The sequence below is a fragment of the Erpetoichthys calabaricus genome, chromosome 3 (assembly GCF_900747795.2).
Source record: "Erpetoichthys calabaricus chromosome 3, fErpCal1.3, whole genome shotgun sequence".
NCBI classification, from domain to species: domain Eukaryota; kingdom Metazoa; phylum Chordata; class Cladistia; order Polypteriformes; family Polypteridae; genus Erpetoichthys; species Erpetoichthys calabaricus.
Window position 1 is genome coordinate 278,660,935 of NC_041396.2, and position 13,693 is coordinate 278,674,627.

Here is a 13,693-nt window from a genome sequence, read left to right on the forward strand (position 1 = left end):
TTCATGTCAGAGCACAAACCAAGCATGAAGTCAAAGGAATTGTCTGTAGACCTCTGAGGCAGGATTGTCTCAAGGCACAAATCTGGGGAAGGTTACAGAAAAATTTCTGCTGCTTTGAAGGTCCCAATGAGCACAGTGGCCTCCATCATCTGTAAGTGGAAGACGTTCGAAACCACCAGGACTCTTCCTAGAGCTGGCCGGCCATCTAAACTGAGCGATCGGGGGAGAAGGGCCTTAGTCAGGGAGGTGACCAAGAACCCGATGGTCACTCTGTCAGAGCTCCAGAGGTTCTCTGTGGAGAGAGGAGAACCTTCCAGAAGGACAACCATCTCTGCAGCAATCCACCAATCAGGCCTGTATGGTAGAGTGGCCAGACGGAAGCCACTCCTTAGTAAAAGGCACATGGCAGCCTGCCTGGAGTTTGCCAAAAGGCACCTGAAGGACTCTCAGACCATGAGAAAGAAAATTCTCTTGTCTGATGAGACAAAGATTGAACTCTTTGGTGTGAATGCCAGGCGTCATGTTTGGAGGAAACCAGGCACCGCTCATCACCAGGCCAATACCATCCCTACAGTTAAGTATGGTGGTGGCAGCATCATGCTGTGGGGATGTTTTTCAGCGGCAGGGACTGGGAGACTAGTCAGGATAAAGGGAAAGATGACTACAGCAATGTACAGAGACATCCTGGATGAAAACCTGCTCCAGAGCGCTCTTGACCTCAGACTGGGGCGACGGTTCATCTTTCAGCAGGACAACGACCCTAAGCACACAGCCAAGATATCAAAGGAGTGGCTTCAGGACAACTCTGTGAATGTCCTTGAGTGGCCCAGCCAGAGCCCAGACTTAAATCCGATTGAACATCTCTGGAGAGATCTTAAAATGGCTGTGCACCGACGCTTCCCATCCAACCTGATGGAGCTTGAGAGGTGCTGCAAAGAGGAATGGGTGAAACTGGCCAAGGATAGGTGTGCCAAGCTTGTGGCATCATATTCAAAAAGACTTGAGGCTGTAATTGCTGCCAAAGGTGCATCGACAAAGTATTGAGCAAAGGCTGTGAATACTTATGTACATGTGATTTCTCAGCTTTTTTATTTTTAATAAATTTGCAAAAACCTCAAGTAAACTTTTTTCACGTTGTAATAATGAGGTGTTGTGTGTAGAATTCTGAGGAAAAAAATGAATTTAATCCATTCTGGAATAAGGCTTTAACATAACAAAATGTAGAAAAAATGATGCGCTGTGAATACTTTCCAGATGCACTGTATGTTGCATAGTTTACTGTCAAATAATGCAAAGAGTACACAACACGTGTTTTGCCCTCGTTTGGGCTCATCAGGCATACACACTCTACTGCTCCCCTCTCGGGGATCGAACCTCGGACGTCAGCGTCAGAGACGAAGCCCCTTTACGCTGCACCACGGCCTGTGGTTCGTTTATTTGACAGCCTGTAGATCAGTAGTAATAACATTCATTGCATCTAGACGAGAACAGGCCTTTCAGCCCAACAAATCTCGCCGGTTCTATCCACTTAATTCTTTTAAATAAAAATAACGTTTAGTTTTGAAAGTCCCTAAAGTCTTACTGTCTACCACACCACTTGGTAGCTTATTCCAAGTTAACTCTGACTAACACAATGCAAATGACCTTTGAAGCCATTCTTTTTTGAGTTATTAGTCAATGCTAACTGCCATTCCATTTATATGCCAAACAATCAAAATGATCATTTTTAACAAAGCAATCAAAGCAGAAAGCCAAACAGCTAATTAAAGGCTATACACTAAATGCCTAAGTGTCTAACATCTTTCAGAAATTCCTAACAGTATGTCCACCAGTTTCAGTTCTGTGGTGTCACTTTTCTTTAAATCATTCTCATTTCTGGAAAGCATAAAAATTTGTCCAAGTCAACAAAGAGCAGCAAACAGCAAAGAAACTATCAAATATCCGAACACCTTACTGGCTCTTATTAATCTAACTCAAACACATTTTATTTTTATTAAGTTTCCACACTATGGAAGCCCTAATTCGCCAAGTGAAAAAATAAATCATGATAGCATTCCTATCTCATATGTATGACATAATATCTTGTACATACATTAAACTTTTTCATGAATACAGGATAATTTCTCATTCTGTCCATTAAAATTGGGCTACCTTTAGACTGTTTTAAGGATATTTTTGACTAGAATTCCAACTGATAACTGGCAACCCCTGCTTCGTCTATTAAAGCAACTTAATACAAAGTCACAGTGTCAGTTGCTCTTCTAAGTATGACATACTATCTCGTATGTACAAGATAATATCTTGTATGTATGATGTTCCGCAACACACTCTGTGACCTGCGCTGGAATGAGAAGGTTAGGAAAACAAATGTTAAACGAGACAGAAATGCACATTCGTATGCAATATTCTTTTCATCAATTACTTGGCTACTTCGTGAAAGCCATTTGCAACTTCCAACCCTACTTTGAACTAGCAGGACACCCCCATCACAAGACATGCTATAGCACAACCAAACTGAAACTTGTGCTGAATACAATTAAAGCCTGCCTGAAACACTAAATCCAATTATAGAAGGACACAGTCAATTTAGACTTCAGAGTAGGATCATCCTTATTGCTTTGAACTCTGAGGGGAAACAGTCTGTGTAACTGGATGAAAGTCAGTGGTCAAAAGTTAATCTTTCAAACTGAAGAGCGCTTGGCACACATTTATGGCAAATTTAGAAGATTCTTGATGAATTGTTCCAAAAAACTTTGACTTTTAGAGTTTTTTTTTTCTGTGCATGCTTGTGTCCCAACTACAGCATAAGTTACAAAGGAGAGTATAATTTGCGAAAGATGCGATTCTTTCATTTCATTCTAAATAAAATACTGGCCTTCAATATTTTACTAATAAAATTACATCTTTATGTAGGGAGAGTTACAGTATGTGCTGCACACATCTTTTTTCTATTGACTGTTTACAATTGGAAACTTCTAAACAAAAATAAACATCTGGGAGGATCAGCATGGTGCTTTGGAACATATTACGTTCACTTTGACTAATACAATGCAAATGATCTTTAAAACTAACCGAAAACTTACACAGACATGCATAATCTGCACAGACAGCAGGTAGGCAACTGAACTCAGTCTGTTGTAAAATACCTCTAAAAAAAATCAGTACACTATAAAAATAAAGTGAGTATAGGCAGTGATATTGATCCTAAAGTGCAATGATGTCAGAAACATTTTGTCCCAAACAATTTCTTTTGGATTCTGAAACATTATTAGAGGATTAGAGTTTCAGATCATTGTACTCTCTTTTAAGTAAGCTACAGGGAACTTTGGCAAGTTAAAAAATTAACAAAATGGATTGGGCAGGTTTCAAATAAACTTTGCCCATAGATTTTTTTTTTTTTTTAAGTAAATACAGTTACTGAATACTGAACACAAACAAGGGTAAAAATAGCACTAATTTAGATAATAAGCTGTTGTCTCAAACAGAAAATTAAAGACCACTGCAGCAATTAACATCTTTTAAAGCAAAACGGTGCCTTTGGGAGATTTGCAATGTAAAATATTATAAGGCTTTAATGTTAGTGATGCTGAATCAATTTGAAATTTAGATGTTGTCTTTGGCATAAATAAAGCCTTCAATTGGTTATATTTAAGCCCTTTCTACTATCCATTTCCTCCATCTTGGAAAAAACTTACAAAACTCAGCCAGTTTCTTAAGCTGCAGAATCTTGAAATGTTGGTTCATTCACTTATCTCAAGCAGAGCTGACTATTTATTATAAGGCTTTATGGCTGGGCTGTTTGAATTATTCATTTAACACAGTAGATATTTCAAAGCACAGCCGCAACAAAGTATAAGCATCTACCTAAAGCTTTTAAACCTTTATTAGTTTCCAGCTACGTTTACAGCCTACTATAATATTCAGCTTTTCAACATAAAAACATGAATGGTTGAGCTCAACCTTATCTTACAGAACACCAAGTTGTACATTGTAATCTCAAGATGCAGACCGCCTGTATATTTCAAGAATAAATGAAATAAGCATACTAGACTGATTTTTAGATATAGAGCTCTCAAAGTGTGCAATAGTAGAGAATCCCTTTGGTATAACATTTAAATTAAGGCTAAAGGCTCATTATTTACTATTAGAACAACTGCTGACGACATTTTCATATTGCTTTCTAAAACAACATTATCAAACAAACTTAATCCAGTTGGGGGTGATGGTCAGATCTCATCCTGGCTACATTAAGTAGGAAAAAGTATATTTATTTTTAATCAATTGGAATAGTTGTTTGATTTTTCCATTATTAAATGATTTCAATTTTCTTTCTCTTCTTCATGTACATGGTGGCACTTGGTCTGCCGAGGAGCAGATGCACTGTTATGTCTGCTAGTGCTATTTTAATACCTGTTCTGTCCAAACAATATGTCAGAATTCGCTTATGGAATGATATTTCAGAATTTGACCTATGACTATATTTGTATGTGTGTGTGTATATATATATATATATATAAATATATATATATATATTTATATACACACACACACACACACACGCACACACACACACAAACTGCATGAGGTTTACTGTAATGTATACAGTGGTGCTAAATTGAGAAACCTTCAGCATGTTCTCTATTTCTGCATAAATATGACCTAAAACATGCTCAGATTTTTATGCAAGTCCTAAAACTAGATACAGAAAACCCAGTTTAAACAGATGACACAAAAACATATTTATTTATGGAGGAAAATGATCCACTTTTATGTGTGTGTGTGTGTGTGTGTGTGTGTGTGTGTGTGTGTGTGTGTGTGTGCATGTGTGTGTGTGTATGTGTGTGTGAAAAAGTATGTGAACCATTCATTTGAAGTCAGCTGTTCCAATCAATGGGATGACAATCAGGTGTGAGTGTGGGTGGTCCTGTCCTATTTAAAGGACATCAACCTGGGTCTTCACGATCAAAGTCTGATCTTCATCACACAGGTTTGCGGATCAAATGAGATTTCTAAGGGCCTCAGAAAAAAAGTTGTTGATCCTTACTAGGATGAAAAAAAAATTATAAAGCCGTTTCTAAAGAGTTTAGACGTCCCCATTCAGACAGATCTTGTACAAATTGGAGCAAATTCAACACAGTTTTTTTCTCTCCCCTAGAGTGATTGAACAACAAAGATCACTCCAAGAGCAAGATGTGCAATATTCCAGGAGGTCACAGAAAAAACACAGGTAATATGCAAAGGTCTTTAGGCCTCTCTTGCATTTGCTAATGTCATTGTTCATGAGTCCACTAACAAGAGAACACTGAATAACAATGGTGTGCATAGCAGCTGCATGGAGAAAGCCAATTCTTTCCAATAAAAACATTGCTGCAGGTCTAAAATTTGCTTAAGACCACGTAAATAAGCCTGAAAACTTTTGGAGTAATGTTCTATGCACAGACGATTTCAAAGTAGATTGTTTTGGCTTGAGTGAGAAGTGTCGCGTTTGATGAAAAACAAAAATTGCATTTGAGCATAAGATCCATTTGTGAAACATAGTGTTGGCAGTATCATTGTTAGGATCTGCTTTGCTCCCACTGGACCAGGATGGATTGCTATTATTGATAAAACTATGAATTCTGAATTGTACCAGCAAATTCAACAGGGAAATGCCAGGGTATCCACCTGTGATCTCTAGCTCAACAGAAAGTGGGTCATGCTGCAAGACAACAACCCTAAATATACAAATCATTCTACCAAAGAATTGTTAAAGCAGTAGAAATTTCATGTTTTGGCATGATCAAGTTAAAGTCCTAACCATAACTCTTTAGAAATGTTGTAGGAGGACCTGAAACAAGCAGTTCAGGCAAGGAGGCCCAACAGCATCCTTGAGTTGAAGCCTTTCAATAGGAAGGAGTGAGCTAAAATGACTCCATGTTCACAGCTGATCATTTAGTCTGATTATTTAGCTTACATTGTGGCTGCACAAGGGGGTCACACTGGATAGTGAAAACAAAGATTCACACACATACGTGTGGAAACAAAATAACATTGGATCATTTTGCTCACTAAATAACAAACAAGTATAATGCTTTTGCATCATTTGGTTAATTAGGTTGTCATTATCTAGATTTAGGACTTAGTTAAAACCTCTCTTAGGTAAAACCTCTCTTTTTTTCTTCTTTTTTTTTTAAAGTTTGGGGTGCTCAGCTCTGGTCCTGGGGGGCCACAGTGGCTCCAGGTTTTCATTCTAACCCTTTTCTTAATTAACTAGTGGCCTGTTTTGCTACCAATTAACTTCTTTTTAATTCATTTTAATTGACTTGACTTTTTTTTTTGTTTTAAAGATCTGTTCCCCTGAACTGCTTCACTTTTTTCCTTAAAAGGCACCCAAACACAAATGCAATTGCAGTGAGTTAGCAAAAGGAAGACCAACAAAGTCAAACTGCAACCAATTTCACTCCAACCAGTTGCTTAATTAGGCGGCTATTCTTGTTGTTAATTAAACCCGTTGCTTAATTTCAAGACTTATTGCTGCTCTCATTGTGCAATGGCATACATTTCTGAAATTGTCGATTTTCTCTTTTCTAAGAGCTCTGTTAAACATTTTGGGGACCTGAGCAGATCAACATTCCAGAGACCCTCCCCTTTCTTTAAATTTCAGATATTTTATGATAGACACAGTTTGCGATCATTTTTCATCTCATTATTGTTTAGTGCTAATTAACCCAGCCACAGAGGATGCACAAACCAGTGTGCTTCTTCATGCTGGTCCCAAGCCCGGATAAATGGGGAGGGTTACGTCAGGAAGGTCATCCGGTGTAAAATTTTGCCAAATCCATATGCGGACAGATGATCCGCTGTGGCAACCCCTAACGGGAGCAGCCGAAAGAAGAAGAAGATTGTTTAGTGCTAATTATGGAAAAAGAAACAATTAAGGGGTCTGAGTCTTCAAGAGCAAGTCCATTAAAATTAATTCAAAAGATGTTAATTAGCAGCAAAAACAGGTTACCAATAAGAAAAGGGTTAGAATGAAAACCTGCAGCCACTGCAGCCCTCCAGGAACAGAGTTGGGGACCCCTGTTTTAAACCATACCTGGGTAGAAATCGTGAAGATTTTAAAGGGTTTATAGGCCTTCTAGCACCACTGTAATTTGCGCTTATTGTATTTTATTTTTCATTTCAAACTTGAAATTATTGTGAGGCTCACCAATTCTAAAGTACTAGGTTCACACTAAATATTCATAAAAAAATTATTTCTGCTTATTCTTACCTTCTAAACTGGTTACAAAATTCCACAACTAGCAGTACGGTTAAAAGAAGAGTTCTGTTATCAACAAGATTGTCATTGAATTATGAAACTGATTGGGGATAAAATTGTCCCAGTGGTTCATATGTTGGCCTTTAAAGAAGACACTTTTTAAGCACTTTCATGCAAATCCTAAAACAATGCTAAAGAAAAAAATATGTACCTGTACTTAACCTGTCTGCCAAACAGGAAGACTCCGGGACTGTGACAGTAAAATCATAATTTTTCCAAAGACAACCCAATAAAATATTCATAGATGGTAGGTCACTAAAATAAACTTGTCAGTCCAGTAGAATCACAAAATCCAGTGAAACTAGCGTACAATAAACATCTTAAACACTGAACAAGGATTCCTCTTTAGTCCTGGTACTGAACAAGTTTTAATTCAAGCTCATATGGGAGATGATAATACTTAGAATTAGTCCTTACCAATTGATTGAAAGCCAAAACTTCGTTAAATTTTATTTTGTGTGTCTCATCTGCTACCAATTATTATTATTATTATTATTATTATTGTGGTTGTTCTTGTTTTACTAAAAATGAAACACTACAAATACAAGTTTCAAAAGAATTTACTACTATCTTGTTCAAAACACTTCCTTTCAACAATCAAAACTTCCACCTCGTTAACGAATTAAAAACAAGGATTCTCAAACGTGCCGGAGCTTTTTAATCTTTAGTTTAAATAAAAGCACTGCAGAGGTCGAGTGCTGCTTAATATTTCGATAACAATGACGAATCTCTATTATCAAGTAATAATGTGTCATCAAGGGCCAAGTTTCGTTATCATTAATAACGTAGCTTTTGACCTCTTTATGACGATTCGGTGCCCCTGCTCTAAAGTATAATATTTCCAGTTTAATGCAATTTTATTCGCTTTAAACCCCAAGTAAGTTAATTCATCTCACAGCTAAAATTTAGAAATACTTGGACCGTGTATTCTGTGAATTATATTAAATAAAGATGACATCCAAATAAAAGGAAGGCTCCATAATTGAAACATAGGGTACTGTACAATAAGAAAAGTCGGATGAACCGTCGCGCCGCTTTCTTACAAACACGTCGTTATCTCGGCACTCAAAGAAAGCAAACGTTTTTGGTGAGAACGGTATATATTTAAATGACTCACTTGCTTGTCGCTCCGCTCATGTTCTGGATTTGGAAAGCTGGTTGAGTGGCGGGCAGGGGAAACTGATGAAGCCAGTGTTCAGGTGGGCTACTCGTGCATTCTTGACAGCACCGCTCTCCGTTTTGCCGTCCACAAAAACATATATAATAATACCAGCAACCCGTTGGAATTCCTTAAAGGAGAATGGCTGCCATATATTTTTTACGTGAATAGTAAGTCATTCACATTGCTTCACTTTCGTTGGCCAGCGCCTGCTTGCCAGTTAACCCTCGTCTCAGCCAGGTCTACATGCGCTCACAGCTCCATCCTCATTGAAATAAGCGCCGCCTCCGCCCGCCCGACATATGCAAGCACGCGCATCCCTGTCTACCCTACATGTTGTGGGCGCGCGCTTGTTTGCAATACGATATTTAACCATTATCAGATTGAAATGTAAAAAATAACCATCGCCAATTTTAATTTAAAAAGTCAATATATAAAACCGGAACATTACAATACCAAAAGATTGATAACATCGTGTGAATTTCGACATCAGAAATGAAAAATGAGTCTAAAATTGCAACTAGTCTTCAATGCAAGCCGCATGCGCGTGTCGTTCACGCAAGTACGGTGGCGCCGGCGCAATCTGTCAGTCACGAGTTTACAACGCGACTAACAGGTCCTCACTATTGTTGCAACTTTAGTTGGTTTCATTCCATGATGAGCTGTTTTGAAAGCCTGGTAATGGAACAGAAAATGTGATTTGGTAAGACCCTTTATTTGCATACAACCCACCCCTTTCAATGCAAATAAGCGAATTGATACAAAGCAACGCCCCCTTCCTCCTGATCTGCAGGCAAAGAGTTGAAAAACTAAGCCAAAGTGCACTTATTTTGTCGGAAGAGTTAATTAGCTTTCTACCCATTTTCTACTATATTAACGTATCGATTACTTTGCTTACTGGATGACATTCATGTTTATCATTGTCAGCAGTCATACCAGCTGTGCTTCAGAACAGAGCATCCACCTGAAGCTAAGCACGTTCAAGCCCGGCCAGTGCTAGAACGGGAGACCAACTTGGAAATGCTATAGGGTTGCTGCATGAAGAGGTGTTTGGGCATCTCTTGAAAAGAGAAAGGTTTTCCCAATGTTCTGCCTAAATTGCCCATCATGGCCTTGTCCATTCTGGACCCCAAATCATCCCCTGTCTCTAATTGGCTAACTACCCCCTCACCCCTTCCCCACCTAATAGCTATAGGGGGATCATAATGGTGCAAGAATACTTTGATGTCACTTTAAGTTTTTTTTTTTTTTTGTCTGGTGCCTTCTGACTCACCAGTGTGAGGAAACCCCCGCATATGTTACACCATTCAACCTAACTGTCTAGTTATGCAAGACATCAAGCTTTCTCGGGTTCCCTCCTATTTTTGGACCTTTATATTGAAAAACCCTACATTTTTATACCATTTTTGTACTATATTTTGAGCAGGAAATTATCCTCTAAATATGAAGTATAAAGCAATTGCTGTCTTCTACGATTAGAAAGATGTGAAGTTGTGAATGGCATTTCAACCATCCATCCATCCATCCATTTTCCAACCCGCTGAATCCGAACACAGGGTCACGGGGGTCTGCTGGAGCCAATCCCAGCCAAACCAGCTCCTGCTTAATGATGCACATGGGGTCAAAGTTACTGCTTTTCACAAAACTTTTAACAAATGGGGATCAATAATGCTGCATAGGACTGCTGCTTTATTGTTTTTTGAGGTTGTTGATCATAAATATGAGAATATTTGTGATATCTGATTCTTTACCAGTGGTCCTGGCCTACTAAACACCACTCCCAGGAGGTTAAAGAGCATTTAAGGTGTTGTTGTAGACTATTTCAAGGTCAGTAATTATGAATATTGTGTTATTTTTTGATTTTTGAGCCTTTTTTGATATATATGAACCTCTCAATCGAGAATATTTACACTTTAAACATTTACATTGAAGCACACATTTGAACATTTCAAATCTTTGACTCCACCATTCTTGTTTATTATATATTTTCACCTCATTAAGTAAATCACTACATTTCTTCTGAACTCCCCAAATGTATGCCAATTAAGACTTTTTCTTCAGGTGAATGCTTATAACAGGTAGCTGTATTTACCAATAAAACTGAATATATCTGTTCGGTTTCTTCTTAAGTTAACTGTTTAAGTGAAGTGAAACAGTGGATGAGTAAAAATGAGACATGAATAAGTTCAGAAAAAAGCAGAAGTTGCTTTATCTGACAGGATTTCGGCAGATGGCTGAACACTGCTGACAATTATTATTTGGAAGGACTTGAACTTTAGTTGCCCAGAATCCACACAATAGTCAGGCGTTATCTTTGACACAGATATACCCTTCACTTGGCTCAGTTCTGTACAAGGTCTGCTTTCTCCAGATTAGAAATATTGCAAAATATTGGCAGTTAATAATAATATAAGGCATTTTCTCGGGATATGGTAAAGTCAGTTCATTCATTTCTATTGTAAGAGTTTATTGTTGGCATGCTGAAATAATTTGTAACTACCACTGAGTTATTTAGATGTACTGTGCCTTCCAGTTCAAAGTCCAACTTTCCATATATAAAGTAATAAACACGTTAGACCCCTTTGCATTCCAGAAGTCATTAATAACAGTGCTGTGGACAATGTAGTCACAAGAAGCCAGCCTGCTTAAAATTCCAAGGATACATAAAACTACTGGAAGTGCTTGAACCTTTAGGTCAAGCCTCCACCTAAACTACGCGATTATTCACTCAATTTCCATTCCTGTTTAGAGCCATGCAGATTCACCCTGGGCTCAGTTTTGTCCTGACTGCACTGGGTCAGCTAATATGTACAATCTGCTCCTGAGAATCCGTTCTGTTCATTTAATACTCTGGGAGTTGCACTTTGAATGCTGACAAAGCACAATTTGTGTTGTTCACAAGAGCTAATGGTTTTGAATAATAATAATAATATATTTTATTTAAAAGCGCCTTTCAAGGTATCTGAGGTCACTGTACAACAACACACATAAAATCAAACAGTCCAATATACAAACAAAATTCATGAGAACAACAAAAGGGTAATTTTAAAAAGATAATTTTTATGTTTAGATTTAAAAACAGAAAGTGAGGTACATGTATGGAGCTCCAAAGGCAGTGCATTCTATAACTGTGGCCCTGACACACTAAAACCCCAATCACCCATAGTGTGCAATCTGCAGAGTGGAATGGTTAACAGTAAGGAGTCAGAAGACCATAGTGAACATGACAGAGTCTATGGACTAATAACGAAGAGAAGTAAGGTGGGGGCAGACCAGGAAGAACCTTAAAAACTAAAAGAAGTTTATACCGAATGTGAAAAGGGAAAGGTAGCCAGTGTAATTTTAGGAGTGATACTGTATACAAAGTTATTGTCTGTTTTTTTTTTTTCACCTGTATTATTATCATTCTTTAATTTAATATTATTTATTGTATCAGTATGCTGCTGCTGAAGAATGTGAATTTCCCATTGGGATTAATAAAGTATCTATCTATCTATCTATCTATCTATCTGTATGTGCCTAGGGTTTTAAATGGGTAATCACCCTAGCCGCTGAGCTTTTTTTTTTTGTTCTTTATTTCACCTTATACAATCTCTTGTATTAGGAATTTGTTAGTTTTTGCATACCCCTTGGGGTCAGAATGCAGGGTCAGCCATTGTACAGCACCCCTGGAGCAATTACAGGTTAAGGGTCTTGCTCAAGGGCCCAGCAGAGTAGGATCTCTTTTGGCAGTGACTGGGATTCGAACCGGCAACCTTCTGGATGCTAGCACAGATCCTTAGCCTCAGAACCACCACTCCGCCCAGTTTTGTACATATTGTAGCTTGTTTAGGATCCAATTAGGGATACCAAACAACACTGCATTGTAACGGTCAAGTCACAAGGTCACAAAAGCATGCATGAGTATCTCAGTTGCAGTATCAAGAGAGCAATGGACACAGCCTAGAAATTTGCTTTAGGTGGGAAAAAGCAGCCTTGGTAATATTATTAATATGAGGGTCAAAGGCAAGTATAGGATCAAGAATAATAAAGATCTTTATCCTGTGCAAACAAGGATATAATAAAGTCTGGGATTTTTATTGGGAAATTGTCTATTATCTTTGAAGTGCCTCGAGATAAAATAATTAAAGCCTTAGTTTTACCATTGCTTAGTCTAAGAAGGTCTTCATATAGCAAGTGTTTAACGTCAGCCAAACAGGAGGAGGAGGTAATGTTTGTGTAATCCCCTCGTGTAAATAAAACTGTGTATCATTGGTGTAACAGTGAAAAATTGCAGGCCGTACTATCTAATAATAGCACCAAGAAGAAGTGTATAGATGATAAAGAGCAGAGGGCCAAGAACTGATCCCTGAGGGACACCCTGGAACAAATAAGATGGGTCAGACCTAATCTTACTAATGGCAACAAACTCAAATTTCCTCTTTTTTCTTTTTTTTAAATTTAAATTTAACTTAATTTAATTATCTATTTTATAACTTATTACACAGTCTCATGGTCAATTCAGGGCACATTTCACTACATGTTGTATGTACTTGTATAACTGTTTTTGTGACAAATAAAGAATCTTGAATCATGAATTTCACTGCAATTTGCACTGTGTGTATAATTGTGATTGACAAATAATATTTTATTGGAACACAAAGAGTCAGTGTTAATGGCTGTTTTTCTGATATCCTAAATGCAGTGATCTCCATAATTAAGACACATTTGCATTTTTTTATTAAATAAATAAATACAAATGTATTTTTATCCATTTATTAATTTATCTATTTACTTATTTTTAGTAGCTTAAAGTTTTACGCTGCTGACCTTGCTCCTTTATCATGGGTGGGCGTTGATTTGTTTTGAACCTAGTTTTGTAAAACTTGACTTATTTGTATAGAACTAGGGGGCTTCACCCCCGGCTCACTTTGCTCGCCAACCCCCCTGCCTGTGCTACGCACCAGCAACTTTGCGTCTCTGCTGCTCCTGTATGTGGATTTCACTTTCACCAAACAAAAAATCTTTTAATTCTTGCAGATAGGCCTTTTCGTTGGGAGGCAACACTACTTTTCCCTGATGGGAACATGAATTAGATGATCTACAAGTCTCCGACTTAAAGTTTAAAGCCAAACAATATCTACAGACTTCTGTCATATCACCAATGTCCATATATTTGATCTTGTTTCGCTTTTACCTTTTCGTTAATATCGCATTGAATTTTGATTCCGTGTTTGGAATTACATCGTGACAAC

General features: G+C 37.8%; 1 protein-coding gene across 3 annotated transcripts in view; it reads right to left on the reverse strand.

Annotated features, from left to right (window-relative positions):
* The window catches only part of slc16a13 (solute carrier family 16 member 13), a 58,668-nt gene extending 49,627 nt beyond the window's left edge, over positions 1–9,041 (reverse strand). For 2 of the 3 annotated variants that reach the window (XM_051924875.1, XM_051924874.1), the window contains exon 1: positions 8,418–9,038. The gene's annotated coding sequence lies outside the window, so the exon portion shown is untranslated. Of the gene's footprint in view, positions 1–8,417 lie in introns of all 3 variants that reach the window. The other variant, XM_051924876.1, reaches the window with a different exon arrangement.
* Positions 9,042–13,693: the final 4,652 nt, after the last annotated feature.